This window comes from Pteronotus mesoamericanus, unplaced genomic scaffold (assembly GCF_021234165.1).
Source record: "Pteronotus mesoamericanus isolate MK-2021 breed Mesoamerican mustached bat unplaced genomic scaffold, CSHL_Meso_final contig_1242, whole genome shotgun sequence".
Taxonomy (NCBI): domain Eukaryota; kingdom Metazoa; phylum Chordata; class Mammalia; order Chiroptera; family Mormoopidae; genus Pteronotus; species Pteronotus mesoamericanus.
In genome coordinates, this window is record NW_026555053.1 from 36,587 (window position 1) to 52,422 (window position 15,836).

Consider the following 15,836-nt stretch of genomic DNA (forward strand, 5'->3'; position numbering starts at 1 on the left):
GCCGGTGCGGCACGTGGTCAAGGGGAGGCCCAGCAAAACAGTTCCCAGTGAACCTCAAGGCAAGTACTCGAACCACAGCCGTGTGGAGGGAGGGCGACCGGCGGGACGCGTGGGGGACCGAAGCGAGCCTTCTGGCCAGCGGGGCATTACGGCCGGGGGACCGAGCAGACCTTTTTGGGCGAACCCCGCGAGACAGCAGGGTGACTGAACGGACTTTGTGGCCACCCTCGTGTGACGGTGGAGTGGCTCAGGCTTTCGGCCCAACCCGGTATGACGGTGCGGGTGGCCGAACGGGGCTTTTCGCCAGCCCTGCTGGACGGTCCGGAGACGGAACGGTCTGGCCGGCCAACGCCCTGGGGGGGTGGGGGGGGGCGCCCGGCGACCGCACTTTCCACGCAGCCCACGCGGGCGACCGAACGGACTTTTTGGCCACGCAGTATCCCAGGCGGGCGTCCGAACGGACTTTTTGGCCAGCCCGTATCACAGGCGGGTGTCCGAACGGACTTTTTGGCCACCCCCGTTTGAGGCGTGGGGCCGAACGGACTTTTTGGCCGCCCTGGTATGATGGCGCGGGCAACCGAACACTTTTCAGACAGCCCAGCGTTGCGCTTGGGAGGGCCCCAATGGCCTTTGTGTCCAACCCGGGAGGGCGCGGGCTTCACCCGGCATCGCCGCGATGATGCCTGTAGGGTAGGCTTTGTGTTCTCGTGCCGGCACCTCTGCTGGAATTCACTGAAGAGCGCTGACTGCAGAGGTCTCTGCTCTGGTACCGAGGACACAGGCTCCTAAGCGGCCTCCCAAACCGACCGCCCTTTGACTCACACCACAGACTGAACCGAAGCGTCCTAAAGGTACTGCGTACCGACACGGGAGAAGAAAATCGCCACCGCCAGGCGCGCGTGTCGGTATCCCAAGTTCGATACAGACGAGAGCTGCATCCCTCATAGGAACCGAACGGCACGAGGGAAGTCCGCGCAGAGCCGGAGACACCGTCTTACGCCCCGGGCCGGAAGGGCGCGGACGCTAAATGGACAGCGCGTCCACTTCCTTTCGCTTACTTTGTCCTGCGCGCCTCGGGGCACGCCCGAGCTCCTGCCTCCGGGGCGCCACCGCGCCAGTGCCAACAAACACTGCCTCCGACACGCTCGGGCCCCGCTGGGCCCCGAGCCCGCCACCCACTCGCAAGGTACCTGGGCGGTCCCGACCCTGGGGCGCCTCCAACGCGCTCCTGAAGGACCGGGCCATCCAAAGTCGCTCACGTCCCACGGCTATCGCCCGCTTTTCCCGCGGACCCGCGCCTGGGAGTCATTCCACAAGGCGGCCACGACACGGCAGCAGACACCGTGACGTGGAGGACACTCGGGCACAGCGGCTCCGCCAAAAGCTCCCTCCGCTCTCTCCCCGAACAGCCAACGAAGAGCTGGCTCTTTTCACTTTCCGCTAAAGGGGGGCTGGGAAACGCCCCCCGCCCCCGCCCCGCGTCTCGTTCGACGGCCCCGGGCCTCCTTCCGGGCGACCTCACCACTCCGCCTCCCCACCGCGTCCTCCTCTTTCGCAGCAGACACACGCCACCTCCGGCCGCCTCTGGCCGTCCTCCAGGGAACGGGGATTTTCCTCCACGAAGAGGCTTTGGGAAAGGCCCAACCCGGCGGGCGTTCCGAACGTCAAGGCCCGCGGAGGACTGCGCGGGAATCAGCACCGCAAGGCCAGGCGGCGACCGCTCTCCCCCGGTCGCCAGAGAGACACGGACGGGAACGGGGCGCTCCGCCGTCCACCGATTCAGGCCTCGTTCCCACGGGCGGAGCCCCGCACCCGCGCCCGCCCCCCCCCCCCCCGCCCCCGGTCCTGACGGGGAGCGGCGCTCCTTGGAACGGACCGTCCCCGTTTCCCGGCTCCACCCTCCTAAGCACAGGACTCCCTCCCAATGCCACCCGCCGAGTGCGCGGCACCGCCTCCGCGGGATGAAGACCGCGTCCCGCAGTGGCTGCCGCTGCTGGCGCCTTTCGCGCGCCCCCGGCCTCTCCCGACCCACGTTCCCGGGCCTCAACGGACGTTCATGACCGCACCCCCGCTCGGACTCAGAACCAGAACTTTTCGTTACGTTTCTGCAGAGAGTCGCACGTGGAAAAGCGGTCGGGAGGAGCCACGCCCGTCCTCCCCGCTTAACCTCCGCGGAACTCGAGTGTCAAACCGGTTCCAGGGCCCCTGCCTCGGCAAGCGAATCCTGGCGCCTGATTGGAGTTCGGCGGCCTTCCTCTCACCGGCCACGACGCGGTCTGCCCTCGGTGAACGTCAGGACTCCGCGGCAGTGGACTTCAAACGGCCCACCCGGCACTCGGGGAAGCTCCGCGTGAGAAACCTGGGCCGTGAAACCCCGCCCGCCAGTCCTCCCGCGAGCCCTCGCTCACGGCACCTCCTCCGCACACGCCACACGTCCTTTAAGCAGCTTCAGTCGCGCTTCTCTCTTTCCGGAGATGACAAAGCCTACGAGGCCGAGAACGTTGCTCACGGCCACGCGTCTTCCACAGCCCCCGCAAGCGGCTCCGACGGGTTCTCTTCATTCCATGCACGCCGGTGCGGCACGTGGTCAAGGGGAGGCCCAGCAAAACAGTTCCCAGTGAACCTCAAGGCAAGTACTCGAACCACAGCCGTGTGGAGGGAGGGCGACCGGCGGGGCGCGTGGGGGACGGAACTGGACGCTTTGGTCAACGGGGTATCACGGTCGGGGAACGCACAGACTTTTGTGACCAACCCTGCAAGCCAGTAGGGCGACTGAACGGACTTTTTGGCCAACCTTGTATGACGTTGGAGTGGTTCAGGCTTTCAAGCCGATCCAGTGTTTCGGTGGGGGTGACCGAGTGGAGTTTTTGGCCGACCCCGCATGACAGTCCGGAGACAGAGCGGTCTTTCTGGCCAACACCCTACGGCAGCCGCGGCGACCGAACGGACTTTTTGGCCACGCAGTATCCCAGGCGGACGTCCGAACGGACTTTTTGGCCACGCGCTATCCCAGGCGGGCGTCCGAACGGACTTTTTGGCCACGCGCTATCCCAGGCGGGCGTCCGAACGGACTTTTTGGCCAGCCAGTTCCCCAGGCGGGGGTCCGAACGGACTTTTTGGCCAACCAGTAAACCCCAGACGGGCGACCAAACGGACTTTTTGGCCACCATGGTACGAGGCGTGGGGCCGAACGGACTTTTTGGCCAACCAGTACCCCAGGCGGACGACCGAACGGACTTTTTGGCCGCCATGGTACAAGGCGTGGGGCCGAACGGACTTTTTGGCCAACCAGTATCCCAGGCGCGCGACCGAACGGACTTTTTGGCCACCATGGTACAAGGCGTGGGGCCGAACGGACTTTTTGGCCAACCAGTCTCCCAGGTGGACGACCGAACGGAGTTTTTGGCCACCGTGGTATGAGACGGGGTGCCGAACGGACTTTTTGGCCACCCCGGTATGATGGGGAGGATGACCAGTTTTTAGACTACCCAGCATTGCGGTGGGGGGGCCCTAACGGACTTTGGGTCCAACCGGGGAGGACGCAAGCTTCACCCAGCACCGCCGCGATGAAGCCTGTAGGGTAGGCTTTTTGGGCTCAGGATGGGTCCTACACTGGAATTCACTGAAGAGCGGTAGCTCGAGAGGTCTCTGCTCTGGTACTGACGACACAGTCTCCTAAACAACCTCCAAAACGAAACCACCAAGACATTGACCTTAGTGCTCCTGAAGGCGCTATGTACCTAAACTGGAGAATAAAATCTCCACCATCAGATACGCGTGTTTCGAATAGACGTTCTAAACATACAAGAGCGGCACCCACATTAGGAACCTGAAGGTGTGCGGGAGGTCCAGGCAAAGTCAGGAAATGATCTGTTGACATGTTCAGAAGGGCACATACACAACAATAGCACTTTTGCTTTATTTCGTTTCTTTTCTACCTCTAAGTGGAGAATTCTGAGTAAGTTTTCCTTTCCTCTTGTTCAGAGAAGCTGCAAGGAACACGGCAACTTACTCACGATTTTCAAGCCCGCAGGGCACTTTTAAAAACCTCCCTGTCTGGAGCCACAACGCCACTGCCACAAGTTACATAAAACACACTTACTGCTCCCTTGGCCCTTAATATGGAAACCAGGCAGAAGGAAACAGGGCAGTCCTGACACTGGGGCGCGTTAAATCGCGCTCCTGAGTAACCCGCCATCAACACTCCCTGATGTTCCACTACAATCGATCACTTCCCGTCCTGACCAGCACCAAGGTGTCATTCTGGAAACGGACCACGAGATGGCAGCAGAGACCGCGACTTGGAGCGCACTTGGCAAGAGCGGCTCGGCCGCAACCTTCTTGAGGAGTTTCCTGAAACGAGCAAATACGGGCGGGCGTTTTCATTTTCCACAACAAAATGACTGGACAACGGTTTCGCCGTTTCGTTCCACTGCCCTGCGCCTTCCTCTGGATAACTTCGCCGCTCCGTGACCCCACAGCATTTTTATCTATTGGAGCAGAGAACTCCTCCAGCCGCTTGGGCGGTCCTCCGCGGGTGGGAAGTTTTTCTCCATGAAGGGACTTTGTGAAAGACCGAAATGAATGGCGATCCGAGGGTGCGAGGTCCACCCAGGACAGCGCGTGAATCTCAACTGCCCGGACAGGCGGAGACCGCCTTTCCCTGGTCACCGAACAAACACGTGCGCTCCCGCCTTATCCCCCGGGATGATGGCGCGTCTTCTGCCCACACCTCCAGGAGCCTTTCCCTGGGGCGGTGCTTTCCGCTGGTCTGATGCGGGGCAGTGCCTGTTGCAGGTAACCGTCTGGTTTTCCGCCAGGAGCTCCTCCCTCGGCCCTCCCGCCTGAATGCAGGGTACACAGACACCACTCTCTTTGGATGGACACCGCCCTATGGAGGGGCTGCTGGTGGTTCCCTTCGTTTGCCCACAATCTCCCCCTTTCCACATTAACGCAAAATATCAACGGTTCATCCCCCGCCTCACAATTTGTCTTTAAAACGGAACATTTCCCTTACATTTCAGTAGCGAGTCACATGTGGAAATGCGGTCAAGAAGGGTCCCCACAAACCCTGCTTAGCTTACGTGGAACCCAAACATCAAAGCGATTAATGTCACCATGTCGGTGCAAAGGATTATCGACACTTGAGTTTGATACTTTGAGTATGTCACCTGTCTCACGCATGGCATAACATGATCTGTCCTCGATTTACATCAGGACTCGATGGCTCTCCACTGCAACTGGTCGGCCAGACCCGTGGGGCAACGTCCAGCAAGAAACCTCCAGCATGAAACTTTTCCAAACACTCCTGACACATTCGATCACTCACAGCTCCTTCTCCATACACACCGCAAATCATTTTTTGCATTCCAGGTGCGTTTCCACCTTTCTTGAAATGATAATGCCTATTGTGCCAAAAATGTTGCTTATGTTCATCCATCTTCAATAGGAAACTGGACACACAAACATTCACCAGTTCGGCTGAGTTTTTTAACACCCTTGATATGACATCTATCACGATACAGTCTAACAAAACGGTTTCAAATTAAGTTAAAGACAAGTCATGCTCCCAGGCACAGCCCCAACCTCCACCCCTAACCCTGACCCCCAACCATGCCGCACACCAGACACTGGGCCGGGCGTCTGAAGCCTGTCCCTGACTCTGGACACCTGACTCTGGACATCATACTCCACAGAACAGTCTATCCTCCTATTTTGAACCGTAAACCCTTGCAACCTAAATATCTAATGTCTGAAAACATAATTCAGGGTGGTGCAAAGAACAGTTAGGTTAAATAACACAAATTGCCCCGGCCGGTGTGGCTCACCGGTTCGAGGGCAGGCCTGCGAACCAAAGAGTCGCCGGTTCAGTTCCCAGGCAGGGCACGGGCCTGGGTTGCGGGCCATGTCCCCAGCAGGGGGCGTGGGAGAGGCAACCACACATGGATGTTTCCCTCTTTCTCCTTCCCTTCCCCTCTCTCTAAAAATAAATAAATAAAAATCTCTAATATATAAATAAAACAATATAAATGACACAATGATGACACACATCAGACATGAGAAGCGTGAGGACGCTGCTGCAGTGGATCAAGGCGCATCTTCCAAAGCAGAAGCGATGAAAATAAATGAGAAAATGCGATGTCCCCCAGCTTAAAAAATTCTGGGCAACAGAAGATATTCAGAGTAAGAAGACAACCCACAGAATCGAATAGTTGCACATTATACTTTCAACAAGATTCTTTTATCCATAACAAAGAACTTTATAACTCATCCAGGAAGAGACAACTGTGTTTTTAAAGAACTTGAATAGTCCCTTCTGGAGAGAAGACATACAAACGGTAAACAAACACCGGAAAAGATGTTTGATGGCGACATCACAGTGTGATGCCCCTCCCCAGACACTACAATTCAGGAAACCAAACTGAGAAATGTTTACAACCACAAACAAACATTAGAAAAATTGACCATTTCCTTTTGTAAGTGTTAAATAGTACAGATTTTGTATAAAATGGTTTGGCATTTCCTCTAAAAATTTACCCTACTGTGGTCAATAACTCCATTTCAAAATATATACCTGAGAAATTGAAAACAGGTGTTATAACAAACTTGTATGTGATTATTCATAACAGCACTGTGAACAACCACCAAAAGGTAGAAAGTATTCAAATGTCCATCCACAAGGAAATGAATAAACAAAATTTGCTCATTCTGTCACCAAAAAGGTATCTGGCCCAAGACGGGTTTTTACTGGCAAGATCTCAAATGTGTGGCTTCTTGATGCAGTAAAAATTTCACAACACAAAGCCCGGGGATATTGACAGTTTGTATATTAAATGTAGGGACAATGAAACAAAGAAAAGGCTTAAGATAGAAGAGGCAAACTCACATCAACAACAGTGAGAACAGGCAGAGCTGCTTCGTGGAAAACAGAAAAATGAAGACACAAAGAAGGTCCCAGGAGACAGGGTCAGGGGGTCAGCCCGGGACGAGCTGCCGCTGCCCACTGCTCCCCTGGTTGCAAGTCTCGTCGGGACCCTTGGAGATCAGGAGAAACAAAGCAAAGATATGCATTTAAGGGAAGAAGAGAAGGAAGGCGCATTGTGCTCCATGAACAGGGCATGCCGGGTCCTTTGTCTTAAGGGTTTTACCTGTTTTCTAACATTGAGGACTTTAGACGGCTTCAGCTTGACTTGGGGACTTATGTTGGCACCGAATTTGACAGAATGACCATCGGTTGGCAGAAATGAGATGCCAGATCCAAACTCAAGACCCTGGACACAGATCTCTGACTCAATCCTGGACCCTGGAGTGGATTCCAAACCAAAACCTGCACCCCAGGTCCAAAGCCCCAAACTCAGAGTCATGTGCCCTCACCCGAGCCTGACCATGCAGTCCAAAGGCCAAACACCAGATGCCAGGGACTGACATCGGACCCTTAATGCCAGACTCCATACACCAGAACCTAAAGCTTTAGCTGCACATGGACCTCACACGCAAACCCAGGACACAAAGCCACATCCTAAGAGGTGCAAGACTGCAGACACACAGCCGAATGCAATTTGGACTCTAGAGCACAGACCCTGGACACAGAACCCAGATCTACAACCAGGGTGCCATGGCCAGAATCTGGAGTTGGAGCTGGGACTGGACCCCAGGTGCCAGATGCAGGAGCTGAACCAGATCCTCACACTATAAACAAAACAAACGTGGGATTCGATAAAATACAACCCATGTTTCTCCAAGTGCAAACTTCAAGTTTTACCAAACCCAGCAACAATAGGACAAAAGACAGAGTGAACAAAAATAACGCTTAGCTTTGAGGGCAGACGTCCGTGATCTCTCAGTGGCAGCGGGTTCAGGAGTGAGCGCCGTCTCAGCCGTTCATTCCACACCGCTGGCTCTTCAGACCTGGGGGGATGAGAAAACAATTATTTTCCACAAACCTTGTCGGTTCTAACACCTGTGGATAATAATCAAAATAACATGATCAGATTATTACAAGATATTCAACATTTAATACATGAATGAGTACAAATGAATACCAGACAAGGAGATATTATTAGGTATAGAGGACAGTTTGGAATATGGGGAAACAGGATCTTATAGAGGTAAAATTCGTTCTATACAGGTAATTTTTGGAAAGTGCAGCAGATGTGGCATGTTAGTTTCTGTTAGGCGATCCAAACAACCATTGGCCACATGGGGTACAGTAAAGGGTTCAAGAGTCCTGATTAGAATCTTAATGTCTAAACCTAAGGTGATTATGCCAATTTCCTGTTCCTAAACCAGATTTTTCCAACTTGGAAAACCCTTGATAACAGAAACATGTAATCATACTTACTTCCAAAGTTGCCTATTAATGTGATATAATGTTGATTTAAATAGAAAATGGTCCCAGTGGGAGTGGTCACTTAAATTGGGGCTTGAGACGTGTACCCCAGGAACCGTCTGGCCACCCTTTTCTGCTTCTCACAGGTTGGCTCTAGCTGCCCCTCAACCCATCACCTCATACCCACACCCAGCTCACTTAATGTCCCTGGATTTCATGGATGGCATCGGTTTGGCCTTGAGCATCACCTCACAACCCACGGAGACCAGCGGCCATCAGCGCCTAACCTCCCGTCCACATACTCGCTCATCTCTCATCTCTCGTCCTGAGCTGCCCTCACCTCAGGCCTGCCAGCCGCAATGTGCTCCCACGCAGCCCGCAGACGCACCCCGCCCCCACCTCCAGCCCAGTTCCACCTTTGGCCTCAGACAGGCCCCGCCCCTCACCCCTCATCCGTAAGTTTGATGTTTAGTGGTCCACCTAAACAAAACAGCCAGGAATCAGGTATACTTGTGGATATGCAGTTTAATGAAGAAATACATTAGTAATGTATACTTTATAAAACCAAAGATTACTCTGAAAAAGAACTTGCTCAGAGAATGAAAAGACAAGACAGAAACTGGGTGAAAATATAAACTACCTAAAATGTAAGGGTACAAAAAGATTGAAAGTGGAAGAATAGGAAAGATATAGAGTGGTGCAAAAGTAGCTTTACAGTTGTTCCTATGGTAAATTATATAGTAATTTTTAAATAATACAACAATAAGCTTTTTTCTTGTGCTTACAATCCTAAACGTACTTTTGCCACACCCTGTATTATGCAAACATCAACCAAATGAAAATTACATAATCACATGCAGTAGACACCAAGGCTAAACTCACTACAAGAAATAAAGAGCACTTTGTATCAGTAAGTTTAATTTACCAGGAAGATCCAAATTCACCATGTACTTAACATCCTAAACTTAAATTATATAGAGATACAAAGAAAAATTTATAACCATAATAAACACCTGTCTCATCAAGGCTAGAGCATACTTTTTTCAGAAACAATAGACCCTCTGAAAAAAAATTCAGTAAAGATAGAAGAAACACCATGAGCCGCACATTGGATTCAACCTTCACCAATAACCGACGACACACTTTTCCGGCTGACCTGCACTAAGGTGTTATTCCCAAAAAGAACACGAGATGGCAGCAGAGATGTACACTTGGGACGTTTTTTACATAGAATATATTGTACTACGTAGCAAGTTTCAAAAAAATTCAAAGGATTGAAACTATATAATCTATGTTTCCTGCTCTCATTGTAGTTAATCTAGAAATCAGTCAGAAAAGGTAATTAGGGAACTCTTACATTTAAAAGTTATGAAATACTCCTCCAAATAACCCTCAAATCACAATTGGAGTTTAAAAATAATTTGACCTGAATAATAAAAACATTAAAAACCTATATAAAAATGTAGTGATAAACTCCGCACATTAGGGGGAAACAGTTGAAAATTTACAAATTTTTGCATCCATGTTACAAGCCCAGAATAATAATTTAAATACAGAGAAAGTAAAATAGAAATATGCAAGTAGAGATGTCTGGGGGGGTATATACTTTATAGCACTCATTACCTGTTTGGGTAGGATTTTGAATTGTTTTATTTTTCTATATAATTTAAGTAAGCTGCAACAAAAAAGGGGGGGCATTCTCAATTTGAATTTAAAAATGTACTAGAGGAAAACGTGGCATAATTTTAAAATAATAATAACCTAAACTGATGTGTTGACAACAGCAGAAACCTTTTCTTTGCCCACATGGCCTGATTCCGTCATTCAGAGGGACTCCTCTTCAAGTGGGCATTTCTTGCTGTGCAAATGCAGCAGAGCAGAGAAGACAAGACAGAAGGGCTGAGGAGCTCGGCCTCTGAGGCAACTTGCCCGGGGCTGCCCCCCTTCCGGGCCTCCTCCTGCCGGGGGGGCCACAGCTTCACGGTTCCCCTGTGCCAGTGATGCTGCACTCACAGCCATCTTGTCAGAACTGAGCTATTGGCACTGAAGTTTCCTTCTCCACACCCCGGCGCTGCGGGATCTCCTGTTGGCACCGAATTTGAGTCAACGACCATACAGACACCAGGTGCCAAAGATGGACTCAGGACCGGGACACAGACCCTGGACTCCAGAACCTAGACACCTGAGCAGATACAGAACCAAAAGCTGAAGGAACCCGACCCCTGCCCCAGTCCCAAAACTGTCCCTGAGACCCAAGCCGGACCTTGGGTCCTGAATGTTACACATCAGACACCAGAGACTGAGAGCGAACGCTGGACACCGGATTCCACACATCAGACCCTAGAGCCAGAGCTGCCCATGGATCCCACACACCAACCCAGGGCATGACGCCGCACCCAAAGAGACCCCAATTACGCTGACACCTTCTACCTAATTCCTCAAGACCATGTGGGACCCGCCTAATTTTGTTACATTATTAACTTTAACTTTCATCTTTAGGGAAAACTGGTCAGTGGCTGCAACAAATAAGACTGTTTTTGTCAATCACTTCATTGGTCGAACCAAAACTATCCCCAAACTCTCTCCGCCCTTCTCCTTGCCGAGCGCACGGTGAGAACAAGATGTCTACTGGGGCGGCTTCCACTCGGACAGGACGTTTGCTTCACCAAGGACAACTCGGATGTGTAAACGCTGACCCCTCCCCACTGGCACCTGAACAGCCCAAGAAAGGCCTGGAGAGAAAAGCGCTCCCCTACCGAGCCCGCTGCCCGGGGCCGCCCGTGTGCGCCGGGCCCTCCTCGGGCGTCCGGAGCCGCCGCTCCGGCACGTGGGGTCCAGCCCCGCGCGACCCTCTCCCGGTTCTCGCACCGGGGAAAACAGGAAAAGCCCTTCACTGCTTGGCCACACTCCCGGACGCCGGTTTTCCCGTGTTTTCTTCTTTTCATAACAAGGAAAGAGAGAGGACGCTGGGCAGCCTAGGCGAGCGCATCCACGGGAACCCCAGCCCGCTCCGCTTCGCCAACCCCGGGCCGCCCTGCGCGCCGGCCGCGTGTGCAGGGTCGCTCGCGGCGAGGCCCCTCCGCTCCGCGCTCTCTTCTTCCCACGGGGAAGGGGACCCCAAACCTGTGCGAGCGCGCGGCCCCGGGTCCAGTCCGCCACCGCCCATCACCCTTCCGCCCCAGGCCCTTCCCGAGTCTCTCACGTCTCCATCACCTCCGCCCGCTCGTCTCCGATCCCAAACCTCGGTTCTCTCTGTTCCACCCAAATTCTGCGCGGGCCCTCCCCGCTCCCACCCCTCCCCCCTCCCCCTAAGTAACCTTTTCAAACCTCCCCGCAGGCATCTCCGGTCCAGCCCTTCCCTGTGCCCACCTCCTCACGGCCCGCGCACCAGCGGCGCGTCCTCCTCCAGGCGCACCCCGCCCTCCGCTTGTCCCCGGGGCTTCGCCGCTCGAATCCCCGACCTCCGACCTGCGGAAATCGCGTCCCCGCGGGCACCGCCGCCGCCCCTCCGCCCACGCGGGCTCACGTCCTGCGGCCGCTGTCGGGGAAGAGAGGGGACAAGCGGGCCGAGGTGGGGACGGGCTGGACCTGAGAAGGCCTCCGGAACCAGGATCGCAGGGAGGCCGAGCCGAGAACCGGGCTGCTGCGCCTCGGCCGCGGGGCGCAGGGGTGCGCGCGACCCCACCCGGGCGCCGAGACGCGGACCCGAGGGCGGTCTCGGGGCCGGTCGGGGAGGGCGCTCACTCGGGAAACGCAGGTGAAGCGTCTCCTGATGTCAGACATTGGGCATCCAGTGAACAAAAGGGCGCACAGTGGTGAAAGGAACAAACATGCCTTCACAGGGGCAAGAAAACATGTCAGTGTAAGTAAAGATAAGTTCTATGAAGAAAATATACTACACAAACATTAGCCAAATGAAAATTACATAACAATAGCAGACGTGATGGCCAAAAAAAAAAAGCACTACTACGAATAAAGAGTACTTCATCGAACAAACCTCTCCCAGGTTCTATTTCGGAACAAATAAAGCCCACAAAAAATAGTAAAACCATAGAAAAAATAACGGGAAGCAAACCGGATTCAACATGCATAAATACTTCATTATATTCTAAAACTGAACATTACACATGCTTTCCAAGTTCCCCTGAAACTTTTTGAAAATTGACCATATTGTGATATAACGCAAGTTCCGACAAATTTCAAAGAACTGAAATTTATATATATATGAAGTGTTTCTTGATCTCATTGCCATTCATCTAGAAATCAGTAAGAAAAGATAACTAGAAAGTACTTATACTGATAAGTTATGAAATACACTTCTAAATAGCCCCCCCAAAAATGAATCACAATTACAGTTGGAAAATAGTTTGCAGGGAATAATAATAAAAACAGTGCATACTAAGGTCAGATCACTCAAGTTCCAAACACAAACTATCAAAGCTTCCAGATCAGTGGGTTCAACCCAAGGTTTCCTTTGCCCCCAAGGGGACACTCGGGACATTGTATGGAGACCTTTCAGATTGTCCTTAGGGTGGGGTTAGGCAGGGAGTTACTGGCCTGCAGTGAATAGAGGTTATGGATGCTAATAAGCACCTACAATGCATAGAAAGAAAGAAAAGAAAACCCAGGAGCAAGAATTATCCATAACACTGAGAAACCCTGCTCCATAGGAAGCATAATGAAGAGTCCATTAGAATAGAGACAGCACGTGACTTTGGCCCCTAGACCTGAAATAATGCCTCTCTCTGGACAGGCAACAGGAAAGCTGAGAGCTGAAGAAAACAACAACAAAGGCCCATCTGGCAAAGACTGGGGAGGAGTGTCCGTGGATGAGCAGACACCTGCAAAACTCAGATGCCAAGGAAGACCTGACGCCTCCGGAGACAGAACCACAATAAGCCACAGCGCACGCCTGAGGGTCACGCTTCCTCTCACCGCCCGTAAGTCACCCTTCAACAACTGTCTCCTGAAGCTACTTAGAATCTGTAATCTCACTGTTTTAGATTCCAGGATTCAACATCTAATGTTCTCCTCTTTGTAAATGTGCATATTTGCAATATTGTGAGTTCCTCACATAAACTACAAGAGGCACTATTTTACTTACAAAATACTTCTGATTTACAGAGCACCGCCGCTCCGGGTACTGAACTCATTTAAAATGCTAAGAATCCTGTTACTTTTTATTTAATTATCAATAACTTATAACTAACACATTTTAACTCTTCATTTCTTCATGTTTTATTGCAAGCTTTAACTATTTTTCATATTTTATATAGCTAAACTAAATGCAATTTTATTATTGCATAATATCTTATTTACCTTGACAACTCACAAGTATCAACTTAAAAGTTACTACAAATAATACAAATTAGTCAATTGTGTGGTAAATAACATGCAGAAGTAAATACCTTTTATATATACAAAGAGTAATTTAAACATACAATAAAATAAAAGAACCAATAGTGTACTCCCAAATCCAGTGTCTGGTCTAGATGATGTGCTCATGAAAACTGGTCCCAAGGAGCTGATCGCTTAAACTGAGACCTAAGACTTGCGACTCACAAGCAGTCTTTAAAAAAAACAAACAACAGCAGAAAAAAAACAACAGTTACTGATATTCCACTAGAATCAGCCACTTATCCTGCTGTGCTGCCCTAAGATGTTATTTCCCAAAATGCCCACGAGATGGCAGCAGAGACGCACACTTGGAACACATTGTCTTAGTGGCTTGGCCAAACCGCTGGTTTGATTTTTACGTTCAAAAGGATAGCGGTTTTATTTATTTATTTTTACTTCTTGGGATAGAATTTTAAATAGATTTTACTTTCCTCATTGTTTAAGGGAGCCGCAACACACAAAGGAAATTACAAATGATTTTCAAGCGTACTTGGAACTTTTAAAAACCTATTATGCTATAAAGTAAGTCCCGACAAATGTCACATAAAACACGTTTATTGCTCCCTTTGCCATTAATCTGGAAACCAATCACAAGGTAACTGGACAGTCCTTACATTTAGAAGTTTTGAATTATACTTCTAAATAACGTTGCAATCAACAGTAATTGATCGCTAAAATCCACGACTTTTTCTGCAGACCAGTACCAAGATGTTATTCCCAAAAATGACCACCAGGTGGCAGCAGAGGCGCACACATGGAACCCGTAGCATTGGCTTGGCCAAAAGGTTCGTTCGGTTTTTACATAAAGCTACAATGACAAGCACATTTATTTTCACCAACAATCTGGTTGAACAACGTTCCAGATTGTTTTGTTCCGCTGCCCTCTGCCATCTTTTGAACCACCTTACAATTTCATCTTCCCAAAACTTCTTTATTCTTTTAGAGCAAAGAACTCTTCCTGGTCCCTTTTGCAGTCTTCCAGGGAATTGAAATTTTTCTCCATTAAGAGAATTTAGGAAAGACCGAAATAAATGGAAACTCGAAGGTTCAAGGTCTGATGAATACAGTGGATAAATCGGAACTTCCCAGCCAGGCCCTAACAGTTTTTGCCTGGTCACCAAAGAAACATGACTTCTTGCCTTATCCTGATAGTAGATAATGCAGTTTCTGCTAACTCCAGTGCTTTCCCTTGAGCGCTGCTTCCAGCTGGTCTAAGCAGGAGCAGTCCTTGCTGGAGGTAACCGTCCGGGTTTCCGTCCGGAGCTCCTAATAGAGGACTCCCTCCCAATCCCACCAATCTACACCTAACTCTTCTTTGGTGGGACTCTGGTGCTATTCCACTCAGATGTTATTCTAAAGATGCACACTAGACGGCAGCAGAGGGCACTTCCTCCCTTAAGCCCCTGCTCCTTTGGCAGTAAAATGAGAATCAAGACCCCTGATACTGAAATCACTTTGAGATAAATCCTGATCATCAGTTGTAAACATTTTATGGCAGACAGAAAATCTGACTAAATATTTATTCAGCAAAAAAGTCAATGTTGAAATGAAGGAAATTAGCTGTTAAAACTTGACTCATAAATTGGACTCTAATTGGCTTTCCTAAACCGTTTTCAAAAGTGATAAGGATGTCATAAAAGCTGCAATGGCAATTTCTCACTTAAATGGAAATATTGTAACACAGAAACTGTAGAGAAAGAAAAACAAATCTATCCTTACTATTAAAACTGCAAAAGAATCTGAAGAAAACATTCCAACTATATGATGTTGTGGAAAAGACGAAGAGACATTAAAAGATTAGTATCCCCAGAGGTTGGCGGTAGGGGGTGGGGGGTTGGATAGGGCACAGAGGGTCTGAAGGGAAGTAAAACTACTCTGTACGATACTGTAATGATAGATACATGCCACTATACATTTGTCCAGAACCCATGGACTGTACAGCATCAAAAGTGAGTCTTAATGTAAACCTTGGGTGATAATGGTGTCAGCTGGTATATTAATTGTAACAAATATACATGTGTGGGGAGCGGAGAGTATATAGGAAACCATTGTGCCTTTCCTTTGCTCTATTTTGCTGTGAACCAAAAACTGCTCCAAAATAAAGTATTTT